General features: G+C 39.6%; 1 long non-coding RNA gene across 2 annotated transcripts in view; it reads left to right on the forward strand.

Moving 5' to 3' along the window:
- Window positions 1–15796, forward strand: part of LOC112674831 (uncharacterized) — a 79458-nt gene that overhangs the window by 33355 nt on the left and 30307 nt on the right. For both annotated transcript variants that reach the window (XR_007402026.1, XR_003145601.3), the window contains exon 4: window positions 12186–12299. This is a non-coding gene — a long non-coding RNA (uncharacterized LOC112674831). The remainder of the gene's footprint in view (window positions 1–12185; window positions 12300–15796) is intronic.

A 15796-nucleotide genomic window follows, 5' to 3' on the forward strand; every position in this document is an offset into this window, starting at 1 on the left:
ACTTGTGCCAAATTATCTTGAAGCTGAATCACGGCAGAAAATATTTGTTATTTATGAGTTTGAGTGTAGAATGCTGTCTTCATAGCTGCCAGTGTGTGGATGTTTTCCCATTCATTGACAGGACATCAGAAGTTATTCAGATAGTACGATTAAAGGTAACACGACTTAATTATTTAAGTTGTTTCTTGCTTAAATCTTCTTCTTTTTTAAAAAATTAATTTTATTTTTTTTTAAGTTTTTTTTTTTTTTTTTTTAAGATTTTATTTATCCATTCATGAGACACACAGAGAGAGAGAGGCAGAGACACAGGCTGAGGGAGAAGCAAGCTCCACGCAGGGAACTGGACATGGGACTCAATCCCTGGTCCCCAGGATCAGGCCCTGGGCTGAAGGCAGTGCTAAACTGCTGAGCCGCCCGGGCTGCCCTAAAAAAAATTAATTTTAGAGTATCTGCAGATACTCAGGAGGGTCCTAGACCATTCTCTCTTGCATGCAGAGTGATTCGAAATTTGCACTTTGAAAGAAGTGGCAGCAATAGCCTGTCACTCTCTGAAACTCATCAGTTGCCATCTGAGTAACTGAATGACACTGTGGAAACCCTGTATCCCATCTTCAGTGTGTAGATTCTCACGGCAGAAATAGATAAATCCTCAGTCTTCTTGGTTGCTTTGTTAATCTAAGTCCTCAAGTCAACAGAAAGGCCTTATGATAAAAGTTCCTATGATAAAAGTCTGAAATTATGCATCTGATCTAGTGGTCAGACCTTCAATAGGATGGATATTAGTCATAGTCCTTCATCTGGAGTAATGTGAATCTTCTGGCTATGACAGGGACAGGTGACTGGTAGGAATACTGCTACAGTCCAGTCATGCTAAAATTGTCGCTTCTTTCTCTTTTTGCAAATGTGGGCACACAGGAACCGAGTTTTCAATGAGAAGAACTCACGTCCTATAGATATCTAGCTCTTGCAAGTTTGTTTCCAGCTCCGTTTGCTAGTGCATCTTTCACGGGTCTTCCTTCAACGTCCAGTGTGTCTCTGAGCCCCTTCAGTCATTTTGCTGTAGATACTATCCTTATTTCCAGTGTGAAAGGAAAGGCCGGTGTGGGGGCGGGGGTGCCCTGTTCTGGTGGGAGCACTTCAGGCGACCATGGTCGCTCCACTTCTCAAGTGGACTGACAGGTCTGGGAGGACGCTGAAAAGCTAGGGAAACATTCCCAGCATAGAAAATGCATGAGAAACAAAGAAGCCTGCCTGACCATCGAGACACTGTGAATGCCAGGTCACACAGAATCCCTGCATCACTTTATTGAGAGAAGGAACGTAGGCTGCAGCTGTTTCCTCTCATTCATTCATGTCGTGGCTGGGAATGCAGGTCAAAGCTCATTACTCCATTCCCCTTATTCAAACCTACCTGATGTTCCATCTCCTCTGAGTGTATTCCAAGCAGAGAAGAAAATAAACCTCATTGTTCTGAAAGCACAACAGATTCACTGCTTCTTATGGGTCTTTCTATTTATCTAAATGCACTTGCTTAAAGAAAAAAAAAAAAGACTGCAGTAAATGACCATTATTTTTCCTCCAAAACAAAAAGAGGTGTGAGCATGCCATTCTTTGCTGGAATTTATATAGTGGTTTCATTTGATGGAAATATTAAAAGTTAAACACATTCTTTTTTTAAAAAAATCAAGACCTTACTTGGGAGTTTTTCAACTTAAAAATTCTGATTTTTTTCATCTTTTGTTAATAAAAATTCTTCCCTAACATTCAATCCACATAGCACAACCATTAGTTCCTGTCTAGAGGACACATATCAAATATATCTGAGGAAAAAAGTAATGGGAGATCTCAGAGTTGAGTCAAGATGCTAGAAATATGCTATGTGACAGCAGGATAAGTGAACAAACACATTTTAATTTAAAAACAAACATACCAGAATAAATGGATTCTTTTCATTTTTTACTTATTTGAACAAATTAGATGGAATAAGTGAGTCAGGCTCTGTTGCCAAAATTTTATATTCTAGAAAACTAACTTTTTATGAGAATATTTCACCTGCTAGGAGAATTTTGTTTGCTTCAGAAAATACAGCCCATTATTAAACAGCTTTTTCAACATTTCTCCTTGAGTAAACTTGAAAGGTTCACTTTTTTAATTAAAAATTAAACTTATTTTTAAATTCTATGAAGTTTTTAAATTTTATTTTATTTTAAAAAATATTTTATTTGAGAGAGCATGAGTGAGCACCAGTGGGGGGGTGGTCAGAGAGAGAGAGAGAGAGAGAGAAGCAGGCTCACCGCTGAGCCGGGAGCCTGATGTGGGGTTCAATCCCAGGACTCTGGGATCATGACCTAAACTGAAGGCAGACACCCAACCAATTGAGCCACCTAGGTGCCCCAAGTTTTTTAATTTTAATTCTAGTATAGTGAACAGAGTGTTATATTAGTTTCAGGTGTACAATATAGTGACTCAACAATTCTATACAGTATTAGTGCTTGTAGTGGTAAGTGTCCTCTTTATGTAACTCTCACTTATTGCACCCATCCCCCCTCACACCTGCAACCACTAGTTCTCTGGAGTTAAGAGTCTGCTTCTTGGTTTGTCTTACCCTTTTTTCATCCTTGGTTCATTTGTTTTGTTTCTTATTTTTTCACATACGAGTGAAATCATGTTATTTGTCTTGAAGGATTCTCTATTGATATCCTCTCCTGTCCCCTTGCTCCATTAATGGTTTTATCACTGTTTCTCAACTGCATTGATGTGAGTATATTTGTAAGACAAAGGACGAAAAGCCAAAGAGCTACAAAGGTGAATGAATGCAAGTAAGGCTAGCGAAGAAGAAATGAAGCATTATTCACAGTCACTTTAGCATATTTCATTTGATAGGACAGCTGTGCAAGTTTAGGGGAGAAAGCAGTAACAAACACAATCATTAATAAATGGGTGTGCCCGTTTTGATCAAATGCTTTAGTATCTAATAGGGTAAACAAACTATGGTTGTAACGGGAGAGTTTGAATTTGCGGGGCCATTTATATACGTTTTATGTAAAAATTCATATTTTTTAAAAAGATTTTATCTATTTACTTGTTTATTTATTTATTTGACAGAGAGAGAGAGAGAGAGAGAGAGAGAGAGAGAAAGAGCGCTTGTGAATGCACAAGCAGGGGGAGTGGCAGGCAGAGGGAGAAGCAGATTCCCTGCTCAGCAGGGAGTGGGGCTCAATCTAGGAACCTGGGATCATGACCAGAGTCAAAGGCAGATGCTTAAGGAGCTGAGCCACTCAAGTGCCCCAGATTCTTTGCTTATTATATGCTTGGTCTTTTCAGCTGACTTGGCTCACATAACTTGTTATTCCATCAACTAGATACCACAATTTGGGGTCTCTGGATAACAGACACTGCAGTGGAGTTTAGTGTGTAGGATGTTTATTAGGAAGTGCCTTGGGATCAACATCTATAAAAGAGAGAGGGAAGAAACAGGTCTGGGTAGAGGGAGAGATTGAATTATGCAGATCTGAACAAGAGTCTCGACTGACCCCATGGGGAACTATGAAATTTAAATGGCCTTTTGGAATTCTCTTGGTTTGGAACATAATAGGTTGGTCTTTTTCCCTTCCTTGTCAACTATTGGTTGTGGGACACCCTAGGAATGGCCAGACGTCTGAGTTGCAAGTGGCTCTCTGTAGCAGGGGCAGTCCCTGAAGGGGCTGATAGCCCAGGGTGTCTGATGACAGCACTTTCAACAGCGGGGCAATAAGGCCTTCCTTAAAGTGTCTGGGTGGCTGAACTATGCATACATTACACCAGCTCAGTGACTTCCAAAATTTTTTTACTATGGTGCACAATCAGAAATTCCCCTTTAGGGGCGCCTGGGTGGCTCAGTCAGTTAAGTGCCTGCCTTGGGCTCAGGTCATGATCCCAGGGTTCTGGGGTAGAGCCTTGGCCATGCCAGGCTTGCTGCTTAGCAGGGAGTCTGCTTCTCCTTCTCTCTCTCTGTCCCTCTGCCCTGCTCATGCTTTCTCTCTATTTCAAATAAATAAAATCTTTTAAAAAATTTAAAAAAAGGAAATACCTTTTACATCACCACCCAGGCACATGCACGCATACACACACATACATATAACAACAACAAAAGTTTCACAAAATACTATGTTAATATTTGTCCCTGTTGCATGTTATGTACTCTGATATTTCCTGTTTTGATTTGTTTCAGTCCATTCCATATCTATTCTTTCTTCACTTTGTGAAATGTTGTAACACTAATTTGATTTCAAGATCCCTTATTAAATTGCAATGTGGAATTTGAAAAATACGGAATTAGATTGATGGAGATAAACCAGTTAATGCTGAGCAAATCCTCTAGTGTAACTAGAATGAGCTAGTACTCCATGATGTGTTTAATTTACTTTCACTTCCACGAAGCTAGAAAAGGGTCCTGGTAGAACTTTGCAATTCTGTGGGTCCCACAGAGAGGGTGTGGTTCATTACAAATCTCTAAATCCTTGAAGACCTTGTTCCAAGTGAAGGGTGGTTTGTGATTACTTGTTCTAAAAGTATGAGCTGCAGCTGCAAAATGTTCAAAGAAGGACATTAATTAGTAGGGGAGGAAATAGTAATTGTCAGTGAGAACCATGACTTCCATGTATTTGTAGAGTTCCAGGTGGATGTCAGGTATCAATACCTTAGTTTTCCCAAACAGTGGAGGCCTATGATCTGTTTGACATTGCAGCTTCCACATGAGGGGGATTACTGGTGTCATACACAGACTTGAGTTTTGAAATATATAGGGTAAATGCCTGAATGGGATGGTACAGATACAAATTTCAGTTAAGAAAAAAAGGACTTCATTTTTATTTATTTATATTTTTTTAAAGATTATTTATGTATTTATTCATGAGAGACAGAAAGAGAGGCAGAGACATGGGCAGAGGGAGAAGCAGGCTCCTCGCAGGGAGCCGGATGTGGGACTCCATCTGGGGTCTCCAGGGTCACGCCCTAGGCTGAAGGTGGCGCTAAACCGCTGAGCCACCCGGGCTGCCCAAGGACTTAATTTTTAGATAGAGATATGAAGAAGATCATGAACACAGTGTGATAAAATTTGGGAAGATGACAAATTAATAAATGTATTTTTTCCCCCTCTGGACCTAAAACAATAATAACAAACTCAAAATATACCTTTTGTGCTTGACCCTGGAGCATGAGTTCAGAGTTCTTACTGGTACAAGATTTACACTGCTAGGTCCGCCCAGGTGGCTCAGTGGTTTAGCGCTGCCTTCAGCCGAGGGTGTGATCCGGAAGACCTGGGATCGAGCCCCATGTCGCTCTCCCTCTGCCTCTCTCTCCCTGTGTCTCTCATGAATAAATAAATAAAATCTTAAAAAAAAAAAAAAAGATTTACATTGCAACAAAATAGAAATTGTACAGGCATTTAAAATTTAGGGTATGTAAGCAGAAGAAAGTTCTACTGCAGAAGCATAAAAGCAAAGATGTAGTAAGAAAGAAGTGAAAAATATATACTGTTATTCACGTTAACTGTGGGCAAATAGCAATTTGTTATCATATTTAATCCTGGTGGCAACCTTCCAAGTGGGCTTGATGGTTACCATTTTTGTAAATGAGGAAACTGAGGCTAAGATGTAAGTAGCCAGGTTAGTGGAGTCAGGGTTGCAATTTAGGTCTCGTTCTGTCCTTTTCACTACTTCAAAGTCATATTCATATTTACATCTCTAACTTTTAAAAATATGCAGAATAAATACATATTAAAGCCAGCTATGTATTTCCTCATATGTCAAAATAGAAGTTGAAAACAGTTCAATCATTTCTCTACCATTTCCACACATTGCATTATTGCTACTTGAGAGATGAATGTATTAAAAACTTTAAAAAATCATTTATTACTGTTGTGGGTCTTTGGACATTTCTTCTCATGTGGTTGTATCTGTATTATATTTCAGCTAACTGTTAAGAAATCCAGAAGCCAGGTTTTATCAGCTCAAAGGAATAAGTATGCATAGACACTGAAAAGGAGTTGTGATTAATGTCAGCCAAAGAACAGGAAACCAGTAAAAATAAAAAATGCTTTATAGGTATGTTCTATAATGTATGACTATTTTTAAGCATTATTAATCTAAAAAGTATTTTTATTTACCTAATTTTAATTTTTAATTTTATTTATTTATTTTTTTAATATTTTATTTATTGATTCATGAGTGAGAGAGGGAGGGAGGCAGAGAGGCAGAGATACAGGCCGAGGGAGAAGCAGGCTCCATGCAGGGTGCCTGATGTGGGACTCGATCTGGGGTCTGCAGGATCACACCCTGGGCTGAAGGCAGCGCTAAACCTCTGAGCCACCAGGGCTGCCCTAATTTTAATTTTTATATTTGATTTTTATTTTATTTCGTTTATTTAGTCTTTTTTAAAGTCCTGCTTGAATTTTTTTTTTTAATTTTTTTTTTAATTTTTTTTTTTTTTTATTTATTTATGATAGGCACACAGTGAGAGAGAGAGAGGCAGAGACACAGGCAGAGGGAGAAGCAGGCTCCATGCACCGGGAGCCTGACGTGGGATTCGATCCCGGGTCTCCAGGATCGCGCCCTGGGCCAAAGGCAGGCACCAAACCGCTGCACCACCCAGGGATCCCTAGTCTTGTTTTTGAAAGAATACCAGACTACCTTTGATTTGGCAGGATATATCCACTCATGAACCTATGTTCACTTCAGATGTTACTGGTGTATTGCCAACAACAGTTGAGCAAAAGTGTAAAAGAAGTTTATAAAAGACAGACTTTATTTTTAAATTTATTTTTAATTTTTAAGTAGGTTCCATGTCCAGCTCAGAGCAATGAACTCACAACCCCAAGGTCAAGACCTGAGCTGAGATCAAGAGCCAGATCCCTAAATGACAGAGCCTCCAAGGCATCCCTATATATATTTATTTTTAAAGTTTTTACTTTTATTATTATTATTATTATTTTTTTTTTTACAGATTTTATTTATTTATTCATGAGAGACAGGCAGAGACACAGGCACAGGGAGAAGCAGACTGCCTGTGGGGAACCTGATGCGGGACTCAATCCCAGGATCCTGGGATCTTGCCCTGAGCCAAGGGCAGATGCTCAACCACTGAGCCACCCTGGCATCCCAATATTTTATTTTTAAGTAATCTCTACACCAACATGGTGCTTGAACTCACAACCCTGAGACCAAGAGTCCCATGTTTCACCAACTGAGTCAGCCAGGCACCCTTAAATGACAGACTTTTAAAAGCTACTTTTAGCCCTGTAACCTCAAAATAGTACCAGAAATTAAATAATTGACCTCATTAAACAACTCACCTCGTGACATTTTAATTCTCTGTAAATTGGCTATGAGACGCGTTCAAGGACAAATTCAGCTTCATTAGAGAGGACACATGAGCCAGCAGATGTGTTCAGAAGCTGCTGAAGACACTAGAACAGATGAAACAGTCTCATTATCTATATTGACATTCTCCATGCAAATGAGCTTTCAGAGTTTAAATTTGTTGTGTAATGGCTTTTGTATTTCTATTACCTTGGTTGTGCAATCGTTTTTATATTTCTCAGAGCTTGGCCAAGTCATAACACTTCTGGGTCTCATCTTTCCTTACCTGTGACATAAGACAGCATTGCTACACTATTGTGTGTTACACTATTGTTTTTCTCAACTATACTGCTGGTTCATCATAGAAGTTATTACAAGAGACTGTATGAAGATTTTCAGTCTTCTACTGGAGGAACAGGAGAGAGCAGTTTTCTTATTTGGATTCTAGCTCAACTGTACTTAAACTTTTCGTGACCTAATATCCAAATGATACAGTGAAGACGCTCATTTGTACTTCTCATTTTTCACTACAATCTACTTGATAAGTAACCTGAAAGTAATTGAGGGGTATAACAAATCTCAAATGTAAGGTGTTATTATTATCGATTTATTTATTTATTTATTTATTTATTTATTTATTTATTTATTTATTTATTTATTTATGATAGTCACAGAGAGAGAGAGAGAGAGAGAGAGAGGCAGAGACATAGGCAGAGGAAGAAGCAGGCTCCATGCACCGGGTGCCCGATGTGGGATTCAATCTCCAGGATCGTGCCCTGGGCCAAAGGAAGGTGCCAAACCGCTGCGCCACCCAGGGATCCCCAGGTGTTATTATTATTGTAACCATCTATCACTACTTCTGAAAAAGAGGATCAATTGTTCTGTTACTAATTCAGTGAGTTACTACTTTTATATATGAGTGCAACTTCAACTCTTGTTTTATTTAAGATGTTAAGTTTTGATATGTGGAGACTATTTTAATGTATTTTGAGATGAGTATTTAATGATGCCAGACAGATAATATCAAAACTTCTTAGATTTTTTGGAGGAAAGATGTATTAGATATTTTGGAATTTGTGTATTCCCAAATCATTATGGAAAACAAAGACCAATTTAAATTTTGTTTTGTTTTTAAGATTTTGTTTATTTATTCATGAGAGACAGAGAGACAGACAGAGACATAGGCAGAGGGAGGAGCAGGCTCCCTGCAAGGAGCCCGTTGCAGGACTTGATCCCAGGACCCCACTATAACAACCTGAGCCGAAGGCAGACGCTCAACCACTGAGCCATCCAGGTGCCCCCAATTTAAATTTTGATACCATCTTGTGAAACATGAGAAATATAAAGAATATATAAATCATCTCCACAGTGTTCCAGAGATGAGCATCAAATCCATTTTGTTATTAGCTCTGTTAGGACAATATTCCTTCTTTCCAGTAGTTAATATTCAGTCATATTCCTTTCACCGAGCTCCAACCTCAGCTCTGCATCTAGTCATTGTGTTTCTTTATATTTTGCATGTTTGATGACAAGATTGACCCCTGTGGTTTGGCTGAGACTTAAGCTAACAAGTGGGAGTTAAGTGCTTAGCAGATAGGAGATGCTCAACAAATACTTGATGAATGAATTATAAGATTTTAGCTCTGCAGAATGGAAGGTTTCCATTCTCAGCCAAATAATTTCAAAGGTATCGATTACAAAACTGTTTCCTAAATGTGTTTCATGAAAAACTAATTTCTCAGAATATTAAGTTTTAAGGTCAAAAAGTATTTTGACCAAGTAAGTTATGGAAGTGCCCAGTTAAAGTAATTAAATTTCTGTATTGCAAGACTTCTCAGAGACTTTATTGTAATATGTCTTAAGAATCTCTGAGAGAGGTTAGTATGTAGACTTTTCCAAGATTATTTGACCATAGAACTCTCTCCTCAGCAACCACCTTTCTCTATCTAAGTATCCCCTGGACTAGTTATGAAGAACATGTATTAGGAGATATTTAAATAGAGAGGCACATAAAAATCTATAGACAAAAAAAAAACGTTGATGGATTTGGGTGTTTTTTTGGGGAAAAGTATCCTTTTTAGGAGTTTCTAGGATGTCAAAAGAGTCAAGAATCTTTGTTAATTCCTGGTCCACAGTTGGATGCTAGATTGGAAAATTTTGGAGAATGTGGGACATTTTTCAGAAAAAAATATATGGGGTGAGGAAGATTATGAGTCAGAGGCAGTTAGTCATTGCATTGTCTATACATTATTAAAGTTTATGTAATTTCTTCTTGAATTCTCACGGGGAAAAAGAGTTATCTGTGTGTGGGGAGTGGGACATGAAAGTGGGAGGTGTGGAAGGATAGAGATCTTGTTCCTCTCATTCTAGAAGATATTATCCATTTCCATGTCTTGTCCACCCCCCCCCCCCCACTCCCCAACCCCTGGTTTAAGGGCAGGATGTGGCCCTTGATTAACTTTTGTACCAGCAGCATCTCTTACTGGGGCACAGTAGATGCTTAGTAGATGTTTGAACTGAATTGAAGTAAGAGGATTGGTGAAATGATTCAGGGCTTGGGTTCTTGCCTTTACCAAAATGGCAAGATCGTAGCTCCTTCCTCCTCCTTGGGTGTGTAATCTTGGGTAACAGGATCACTCCACTTCTGAGGATATTTTGTTGACATTGTCACATGGCATTTCAGGGTATTCTGTACCATGTTTCACCAGAGTGGATACCAAAACACCTTCTAAAAAAAAACAAAAAAAAAACAAAAAAAAAAACTCCGTAGTTGTTCTTTTTAGGACAGCCCACTTAAGAGATTGCAAAGCTTACAATTCTAGAAAAGGAGGAGAAAACTGGCAGAACAACTAGAAGAAAATTATGAAAGCCTTTATTTCCAAAGAATTAGGAGGCTTAATGATAATATCAAATGAAATGATATTCCATCCCTTTCTACAGCTTTTCCTGAAAGAGGAAGCTTGACTCATTTCAAGTCAGATCGCAGAATAATATCATTACAACAGTAGCTAATAAGCTTCTTACAGAAATAAGACTCCTAGAAAAAAACATTCAAAATTAGTTGATAATGTGAATGTATTATATGACCTTTGAATCTGGTTGAAACAATATTTAATGAAAGTATTATGAAATCTTAGATGGAGAGCATTTTAACTTATTTAACAACTGAATAGCTATTGTGACAAAGTATGATGCTTGTCACTATGGTACAAAGATATGTAATACGTGTCTTATACCTTCCAAGTTGTTTGTAGTTGAGTTAGAGTGACAGGCACGTACGAGGATAATGAAGTGGGTGGCAGTGGCAGGTCAGGGGGAAGATCTGAATGCCGCTGACTGGGGAGCATGTGGATTTCACTCACGCGCTGGCACTAGCATAGTGATGTGAACACGCGGACTTCCCAGCCCAGGCACTGGGTTGGCTTTGAGAATCTGAAGCGGGATGTGTCTGTGTCTGCAGATAGGCAAATTCGTAAGTATTTAAATGAGTCATTTTGATAGAATGGTCAGTTCCAAAGGATTCCTTAAAGGAGACTCCCTCAGTGCTTATTAAGAAAATGAGTCAGGGAGATCTGGACATCACACGCATTCTAGCATCTTCTGACAAATATATTTCATTTCTCGCAAATTCTTCAACATTTAGAATAAAATTGACACAGCCACTTCACAAAATCATGTGATCTAGGAAGAAGACCATGAACCCTGACAGAATGACTCAAATCCTGACTCAAATATTTAGTTCCTGATTGACAGTTGAGGGATATTTCTTACTTTCTCTATGCCTCTAACCCAAAGTATTATTGTGAGAGCAGTAACATATGTAAAGTCAGGCTCTTTCCTTACCTCCTCTTATGGAAACCTGGACTTCTCTTCTACAGCACACCTTGCAGTTTGTAATTCAGTAATTATGAAGCCAGCTCTTTCGTATGTGTTTCCTCTGCCTTCTGCTGGGAGATGTGCTTCCGGAAGGAAGGAACCAACCTCTCCTCTTTACTGTGGTGTTCCAGGCACCTGGCACATCCATGAGTCGGTGCCGCCTGGGCGAAGTCCCCACAGTATGTGGCATAGACTCCCTGATTTATAAACATTGCTTCCCTTCTTTCTCATACACGGAATATGACAGTTTTCTTTTCCCTGTTCTGTTCCTAGGAGTTTGGCGAATTTCTCTGCTCCTCCTATAATACATGATATTACTGGCATATTGGTTACTTCTGACACTTCCTAGGGGCTCTTCCTAGTAGCACGGATCTTCTTAACAACATCGACATCAAATTCTTCTTGAACTAAAAGCATAATCTCTCCTACTTTTACCTGTCCTTACAATGGTATTTTTCCTGAATTGTTTCTTAGAGATAAAAAAAGGTAACTTCCGGGTCTACTTATAGTATTTTGAAATAGTCTACTTATAGTATTTTGAAAATGTTTATTTCATTTTGCTTAAGTTCACAGGATGAATATGGTACCTTCAGACCGCTATTATACTGCTCCTTATTGCAGGTATTAAGTAAGAAACCTAAACCCTGCAGCAGATGTCTACATTCTATTTACCCAAAGGCAGAAGGAAAATTAAAGGTATCATCCAAACCATTGTTTGCTCATTATACTCATTTTCATGTTGACTGACTTCTTTATGAATATAACAATATTCCTTTATTCCATCGATTCATGGTAGCACTAAAATAGATTACAGCTCCAGGTTTGTCTTCTGCTTGCATTCATGACGAGGGCTCTGAAGAACTGCACATTTCCAGGAGAGGGGTTTCCATGGAAACCTGGACAAAGGGAAAGCAAAATAATTCTTCAAGGCCTACTAGAAAAAAAAAATTCCACCTTGCTTTTTGTTTGCAGTTCTGTGTCCCCTGAGCAGTCTGGCTGGCTGGCACTGTCCTTGCTCTCTAGGAATTGCTGTCTGAAATGTATATATAGCATGATGCATCTCGGCAATCTGCAAAATAGGATTTGGTGAGTATGACTAAAAAGTTATTTCTCAGGAGGCCTCTAACCCGGAGGTTTTTTACAATAAGATTAAAAAAATAATCAAGCATACGTTTAAGCAGCTGCTGAATTTCTGAACATGGGATTGCTCTTCACCTTATAGAGTCTTTGAACTATGTATCCAAGAGGAGAGTTTTAGAGCAAATGTGTGAAATCAATCATTAGAGGCAATTTGGCCTTTCAAGATGATTTACTAGTTGAAAATAAAGACCACATCAAATGATTTCTGATGGAATTTCAGGTCCTACCTCTTGAATAAAACGAAGTCATGGGGCTCATATGAATTCCGTTGAAAAGTAATGTGTCTCTCCCATTGGTTTGCAAGGTGCCAAAGAAGGCTGGCCATCTTGTTTATGTATCTTCCATTGTACTTTTTTTTTTTTTTCTTTTATGATAGTCACAGAGAGAGAGAGAGAGGCAGAGACACAGGCAGAGGGAGAAGCAGGCTCCATGCACCGGGAGCCCGACGTGGGATTCGATCCCGGGTCTCCAGGATCGCGCCCTGGGCCAAAGGCAGGCGCCAAACCGCTGTGCCACCCAGGGATCCCTTCCATTGTACTTTTGAAGCCCTTTTGAGGCCTGAACTGATGCAGTGAGGAACACCCACTCTGCTCTCCCACAGAGGCTCTTCAGCACCACAGTCAGAGGCCGAATCCTTGGTGCTTCTGAGCCACGACTCCTGATACTGTTTAATTGATTCTGACTTTCCTTTCTTCTCTTTATTGAACTTAATTGCAATCATTTAAAAAAAATACATTCACCCTTTAATTCATTCTTCCAACAAATAACTTCTGAAGCATTATTTTATACCAGGTACTATGCTAGGAACATGCCCTCAGGGAGTCCATCAAGTACTGCCAGATTTTTAAAAAATGGCATAACACAAAAGAAAAACACCACACATGTGACAATTATTACATGCTGTGAAATGCCATCATATTGAGGCTTGTTCTGGGTTTTATGGCAGGCCAGAGCCTAGAACTGGGGGATTCTCAGCTTAGTGGTGGTGGGACTAGGGGGATTAGGTCTGGGAAGACCATTGAGAAATGATGTTTGTTCTGAGTACTGAAGGACAATTAGATGTGAATCAGGGAGACGAGTCTGGGAAACACATTCAGAGGAAATATACAAATACAAGAGAGAGAAGAATGTCAATGTCTCATAGGCTGAACATAGGTCTTAATGCAGGGAGTAAGAGGAGTGCATAGGAGAAGAGAGCAGAAGCCAGTTTCTCAAGGCAGTTGCAAAGCTAAGGAGTTTGATCCTACAGTTGGGGAAGCCACTGAGAAATTTCAACAGAAGTGTTCAGTCTATGCAGTCATCCTGGTGGGGGTGTTGAAGATAGAGGACATCATTTACAGCAGGGAGCCCATTGGGAGGCCAAGGGCAATACTGATGAGAAAGAGTGAGGGCCAAACCTAAGGCTGTGTGTAGACAGGGATGGAGACTAGGGGCTAGGTCTGGGGCTGGACTGACCTGATATCTAATTGTTCCAGTGGAGGTACAAAAAAAAAGGAAATTTCTTCAGCTTTCTTTCTATTGCAGATTAGATTAGTTTGAGAGGCAAACAATCCATAAAAATTAGGAGCATGCCTTTAATCCTTGTGCTGCCTGACTGCTCAAATCACCTATGGCAAGCTTCTTAATCTCTTTGAGCCCCAATTCCTTGAAATGACTACATGGGATTGTTTAGAGGATTAAGTGAAATAATATTTATTAAACATTCACACATTTACTCAATTTCTATTTTGTGAGTGTTTATGATGTGCCAGGGTAAGGGATTCAGAGGTGTATAAGACAAAGTTTCTGCCCTACTGGAAATTCTATTGGATGAATGGGAAGGGAGGCATAAACAAGTTAACAAATAAGTGAGTAAGTCAGTTATAGATTTGGAAGAGTGCTTTGAAAGAAATAGATTTGCATAATAGATATAACGTTGAAAGCTCTACTTTTTTTTAAGATATATTTTTTGGGGCTCCTGGGTGGCTCGGTCAGTTAAGCATCTGCTTTTAGCTAAGGTCATGATCCCAGGGTCCTGGGATCCAGCTGTGCATTGGGCTCTCTACTCAGTGGGGAGCCTCTTTCTTCCTTTCCCTTTGCTACTCCCCCTGCTTGTGTTCTCTCTCTCTCTCTCTCTCTCTCTCTCTCTCTGTCAAATAAATAAGGAAAATCTTTAAAAGAGAGATTTGTTTTTTATTTGAGAAAGAAAGAGCAAGCATGAGTTGGGGGGAAGAGCAGAGGGAAAGGGAGAGAGAGAATCCCTCTTTTTTTTTTTTTAAGATTTATTTATTCATGAGAGACAGAGAGAGAGAGGGAGAGAGGCAGAGACCTAGACAGAGGGAGAAGCAGGCTCCCTGAAGGGAACCCAGTTTGGGACCTGATCTGGATTTGGGGATCTCGCCCTGAGCCCCTGAGCCAGCGGCAGACACTCAACCACTGAGCCACCCAGACTTCCTGGAGAGAGAGAATTCTAAGCAGGCTCCGTGCTCAGCCTGTCATGAGGCTTGATTCCAGGGCCTTGACATTGTGGAGACCGAGAAAATTAAGGCCATTCCACCTTAAGTTCAGCATTAGCACAAGTACAGCCATCTCAGACCCCTGTAAATAAGAGCTGAAATTTACCTTGCTTCAGTTACAGGAAAAAACAGCTTAACACCCTAGAAAGTCCCATATTAGAATGAGAACAGAACTTAATGCCCTTGAAAGCCCCATATAAGAATGTAAACAGAACTTGAGAAATTCCTACACCCCTTCTGGAGGTCCCCTAGACCAGCTCATAAAAACCCAGCTGGAACCCACCTCGGGGTCCAAGTCCCTGTTCCGCTCTGGTAGGTATACTTGGACCCAAGCTCAATCTTGCTAATAAACCCTTGTGCATTTGCATCGGTGTCAACTCCTTGGTGGTTTCTCAGATTCGCAATCTTGGGCACAACAACATAATGACCTGAGCCAAAATCAAGAGACTTAGGCTTAATTTACTGAGCCACCTAGGTGCCCCAAGAGTTCTACTTCTTGATATGTTGTTAAGAAAGGCTAAAACTTGTAAGGGAGTTGGGGAAGAGCATTCCAGGCTGAGAGAACACCCAATTCAAAGACCCTCAGGTGGGAAAGAATTTTGAAGGGCAGTTCTCATTTATCCACTTAGCAGCTCCTCAAAAATAGTAAGCATATAATAAATAGTATACATACATATGCATTTATTTAAATGACATATCTTTAGACACAAGGAAGGTATGGAAAACTAGATTAACACTTGTTTAGATACAGTAGTCAGACCAATATTTAAAATTGCTGCCTTTACAAACATAGCTTCATATTTAAGAATATAGTGGTAAAAATGTCAGTGGAAAGTGGGGGAGGAGTTCTTTAAAGCAGTGTTGAGGTTTATAGGCCAGGAATTCCCATCGGAAATGATGTGACTAATATTCTTCTCAGCCACTCTGGAAATACATTTTTCTTTCTTT

The sequence above is a fragment of the Canis lupus genome, chromosome 14 (genome assembly GCF_003254725.2).
Source record: "Canis lupus dingo isolate Sandy chromosome 14, ASM325472v2, whole genome shotgun sequence".
Lineage (NCBI taxonomy): Eukaryota > Metazoa > Chordata > Mammalia > Carnivora > Canidae > Canis > Canis lupus.